Raw genomic sequence first — 5,000 nt, forward strand, 5'->3', positions numbered from 1 at the left:
CACTCCTTAGCGGATTCCGACTTCCATGGCCACCGTCCTGCTGTCATGAGCGACCAACGCCTTTCATGGTGTCCCATGAGCGTTTTTTAGGCGCCTTAACACTACGTTTGGTTCATCCCACAGCGCCAGTTCTGCTTACCAAAATTGGCCCACTTGGCACCGTCATCAGATCTCCGGCTTCATCGTTCGAGTAAGCCGGAGTTCTCACCCATTTAAAGTTTGAGAATAGGTTGAGGTCGTTTCGGCCCCAATGCCTCTAATCATTCGCTTTACCGGATGGGACTGTTAATTATCGACGCCAGCTATCCTGAGGGAAACTTCGGACGGAACCAGCTACTAGATGGTTCGATTAGTCTTTCGCCCCTATACCCAGTTCCGACGATCGATTTGCACGTCAGAATCGCTACGGTCCTCCATCAGGGTTTCCCCTGACTTCGACCTGACCAGGCATAGTTCACCATCTTTCGGGTCCCAGCATCTGTGCTCAGAGCGCGCCTGCATTCACGGATTGGAAACGAGACGCCTCGGGAGTGCGAGAGATCGATCGAGACCGAAGCTCCATCCTCCCTGAGCGCGCGTGTTTAGCGCGCGCCTTCACTTTCGTTGCGCCTTTCAGTTTTATGTATAAATATCTCAATGACTCGCACACATGCTAGACTCCTTGGTCCGTGTTTCAAGACGGGTCCTGCGAGTGCCCGAAAATGAATCATCGCAGACGGATACGCGCACAGTCCGAGACAACACGGCAGCGACGACAGCAGCGCCGCGTCGACGTCCGCACTCGGGCAGGACATCGACAAACGACGTTCGCTTGCGTCGGGCCGGACGCGCGTGAGACGCGTGCGCGATTCGTATTATAAGTACGATTTTGTACTACCGTCCGACGGCCGGTCGGCCACCGTCACGGTCCAATAGACGTGCGCGAACACGACGACTGGACTCCCGAACGGCGCTTAGACCGACATCGAACGGGTCGCGATGTATTACTGAGAGAGAAGTGCACGCCGTCGACGAACGTCGACGGACGCGACCCGTGCCCCACGACGCACCCGCGAGGGGAGGTATGAGACATCGAGGCGCGCGCCCGTACGCCGTCGAATGACGATGAATCTCTCCGTTCGTTCATTCGAGTTTCGCAGGTTTACCCCTGAACGGTTTCACGTACTCTTGAACTCTCTCTTCAAAGTTCTTTTCAACTTTCCCTCACGGTACTTGTTCGCTATCGGTCTCGCGGTAATATTTAGCCTTAGATGGAGTTTACCACCCACTTAGGGCTGCACTCTCAAGCAACCCGACTCTGAGGAGCGTACCTCTCACCGTCTCGCTCCGTCGCTACGGGCCTGGCACCCTCTACGGGAAAACGGCCCCGTTCAAGACGAACTTGGACAGGAGTGGCGACGACGAGAAAGCGATACCTCCCGAACACCACATCTCCCGCGATCGTTACAACCGCGGGATTCAGTGCTGGGCTATTTCCTGTTCGCTCGCCGCTACTAAGGAAATCCTGGTTAGTTTCTTTTCCTCCGCTTACTAATATGCTTAAATTCGGCGGGTGATCCTCCCTGATCTGAGGCCAACGATAAAAAAAACGAGGCAGACGCGATATCCGTCAACGCGACGGCGCCGCTTTCGTCGAGACGAGAGAGAATTTTCATTCCGATCGTTCCGACGTCGGCGTCGACGCGCTCTTCGGACGTCGAGTCCGCCTACTCGATATATATACAATATATATATATATATATACGAATGTTTCGATGTCATCACGTTCAACGATGCGAGCGCGCTTTATTTACACATCATATAAACACGTTCGTCTCGTATACGTCGTAACGATCGCGGAGCTTTTGTATTCGAAATTTTGACATTAGAGTATGAACAAAAGAAACGCACGTACTCGATAATCACGAGACGAAGAGATCACCTAAACTCCGATTACCCTCTTTGATCGAGAACAACTCAATGAAACGATCGAAAGGTCGGAGATGGGCGCTCCTCGTCTGGCGACGAGCGACGCTCTCAGTCTCTCTGACGTCGCATAACGAAACTCCGTGACGTAAACGTACACACGAACGCGTATATAAAAATATAAATAATATATACACACACACGCATGTAAACGTAAACATACATACACATCGTATTTGTTATATTTGAACGGACCGAGAACGAGATTTATATTAAGTATATTTAAACACGTAATATAACACATCGAACGCGGATACCGTCATATGTTCGAGAAACGTCAGTCAGTCTATTGAGTCGGTTACGAAATAATAGACATTACGACATTAAACATTGAACAGTGTGGTTTATATTTTTATACAGCCGGCCCTCAGACAGGAGTGGTCCTGGATGTTTCTCCACGGACCGCAATGTGCGTTCGAAATGTCGATGTTCAAATGTGTCCTGCAGTTCACACTATGACGCGCAGTTAACTGCGTTCTTCATCGACCCGCGAGCCAAGTGATCCACCGTCCAGGGTAATGGTTTTTAATTTGTTTTATTTTTATAATTTCTACGATCACTCGAACGATTCTATACGCCAGTGATATGAGTTTATTTTTTTTTTATTTTTTTTTTTTTTTTCGTTTTTTTCTCTTATTTTTAGTATACAGAGAAAAATTCAAAAAATTAAAAAAAAAAAAAAAAAAAGTTAAAAAAAAAAAAAAGTACAAAAAAAAAAAAAAGAAATATACATTTTATTTGAAGATGACGATGTGCGTTAACACATCGTACTTTCCTCGAAATCGATATCGAAAAATATCAGAATAGGACGCGTTACACGACTCTGGACTCTGACTCGGACACACTGCTGTGTGAGAGAGAGAGAGTGAGAATCGCGTCCTCGCATCGAAACGACACATTCCGAACGTCGATATTTGTGTTTTAGAATTTTATTATCGTTCATTATCGCACTCTTTCGAGATTGATAATTTACGTTAATGATCCTTCCGCAGGTTCCCCTACGGAAACCTTGTTACGACTTTTACTTCCTCTAAATGATCAAGTTTGGTCAACTTCCCAGCAACGCCGACGGCCGTGAAGCCACCGCGTGTCGGTCCGAAGACCTCACTAAATCATTCAATCGGTAGTAGCGACGGGCGGTGTGTACAAAGGGCAGGGACGTAATCAACGCGAGCTTATGACTCGCGCTTACTAGGAATTCCTCGTTTATGGGGGATAATTGCAAACCCCAATCCCCAGCACGAAGGAGTTTCAACGGGTTGCCCGGGCCTCTAGGCCAGGGAGAACATGCTGATTCCTTCAGTGTAGCGCGCGTGCGGCCCAGGACATCTAAGGGCATCACAGACCTGTTATTGCTCAATCTCGTGCGGCTCGAAGCCGCCGGTCCCTCTAAGAAGAATTTTAATACGCCGCCAGTGAGTTGCTCGACCGAAATCGAGCACACCTAAATGACGACGCCTATTTAGCAGGCTAGAGTCTCGTTCGTTACCGGAATTAACCAGACAAATCGCTCCACCAACTAAGAACGGCCATGCACCACCACCCACCGAATCAAGAAAGAGCTATTAATCTGTCAATCCTTCCGGTGTCCGGGCCTGGTGAGATTTCCCGTGTTGAGTCAAATTAAGCCGCAGGCTCCACTCCTGGTGGTGCCCTTCCGTCAATTCCTTTAAGTTTCAGCTTTGCAACCATACTCCCCCCGGAGTCCAAAATCTTTGGTTTCCCGGAAGCTGCCCGCCGAGCCATTGTAGTAACGTCGGCGGATCGCTAGATGACATATTTACGGTTAGAACTAGGGCGGTATCTAATCGCCTTCGAACCTCTAACTTTCGTTCTTGATTGATGAAAACACCTTTGGCAAATGCTTTCGCTGATGTTCGTCTTGCGACGATCCAAGAATTTCACCTCTAACGTCGCAATACGAATGCCCCCAGTTATCCCTATTAATCATTACCTCGGAGTTCTGAAAACCAACAAAATAGAACCGAGATCATATTCTATTATTCCATGCACGAAATATTCAAGCGGCATTTTGAGCCCGCTTTGAGCACTCTAATTTGTTCAAAGTAAAATTGTCGGCCCATCTCGACACTCACTGAAGAGCACCGCGATAGGATTTTGATATTGAACCGGCGTTTTACCGCCGGCTCACCGACGATATGCTCCGCAGACGTGTCAGTATCACCGCGGATGCGGTGCACCGACAGCGCGGCGCACAAATGCAACTACGAGCTTTTTAACCGCAACAATTTTAGTATACGCTATTGGAGCTGGAATTACCGCGGCTGCTGGCACCAGACTTGCCCTCCAATTGTTCCTCGTTAAAATATTTAAAGTGTACTCATTCCGATTACGAGGCCTCGAAAGAGTCCCGTATCGTTATTTTTCGTCACTACCTCCCCGTGCCGGGAGTGGGTAATTTGCGCGCCTGCTGCCTTCCTTGGATGTGGTAGCCGTTTCTCAGGCTCCCTCTCCGGAATCGAACCCTGATTCCCCGTTACCCGTGACAACCATGGTAGTCGCAGAAACTACCATCGAAAGTTGATAAGGCAGACATTTGAAAGATGCGTCGCCGGTACTGGACCATGCGATCGGCAAAAGTTATCCAGATTCATCAAAATTAACGACTTCGGACGAGACGCCCTCCGTCGATTGGTTTTGATCTAATAAAAGCACTCATCCCATCACTGGTCAGAGTTCTGATTGCATGTATTAGCTCTAGAATTACCACAGTTATCCAAGTAACTGAGTAAGATCTAAGGAACCAAAACTGATATATTGAGCCATTCGCGGTATCGCCTTAATACGGCTTGCACTGAGACATGCATGGCTTAATCTTTGAGACAAGCATATAACTACTGGCAGGATCAACCAGGGAGCTAACCGAGACTTGTTGAAGTCGTCAATTACTCTTCTCGTTTCATATTCGCATATAAAATACACACAAACTTATGCATGCATGTACAATATACGCACAGTATGAAACGAGCGTCTCACCGTATCGTCGATCGCGTTAGACGCGATAGATTTTAACG

General features: G+C 48.1%; 2 non-coding genes across 2 annotated transcripts; both read right to left on the reverse strand.

Annotated features, from left to right (window-relative positions):
- Nucleotides 1-2,326: 2,326 nt before the first annotated feature.
- LOC125076414 lies at nucleotides 2,327-2,483 on the reverse strand. Its single transcript, XR_007120377.1, has one exon. It is a non-coding gene; the product is annotated as a 5.8S ribosomal RNA (ribosomal RNA).
- Nucleotides 2,484-2,940: 457 nt separating this feature from the next.
- On the reverse strand, nucleotides 2,941-4,843 carry LOC125076416. The gene has a single exon (XR_007120379.1). It is a non-coding gene; the product is annotated as a small subunit ribosomal RNA (ribosomal RNA).
- Between the last annotated feature and the right edge of the window lie 157 nt (nucleotides 4,844-5,000).

This window comes from Vanessa atalanta, unplaced genomic scaffold (genome assembly GCF_905147765.1).
Source record: "Vanessa atalanta unplaced genomic scaffold, ilVanAtal1.2, whole genome shotgun sequence".
Taxonomy (NCBI): Eukaryota; Metazoa; Arthropoda; class Insecta; order Lepidoptera; family Nymphalidae; genus Vanessa; species Vanessa atalanta.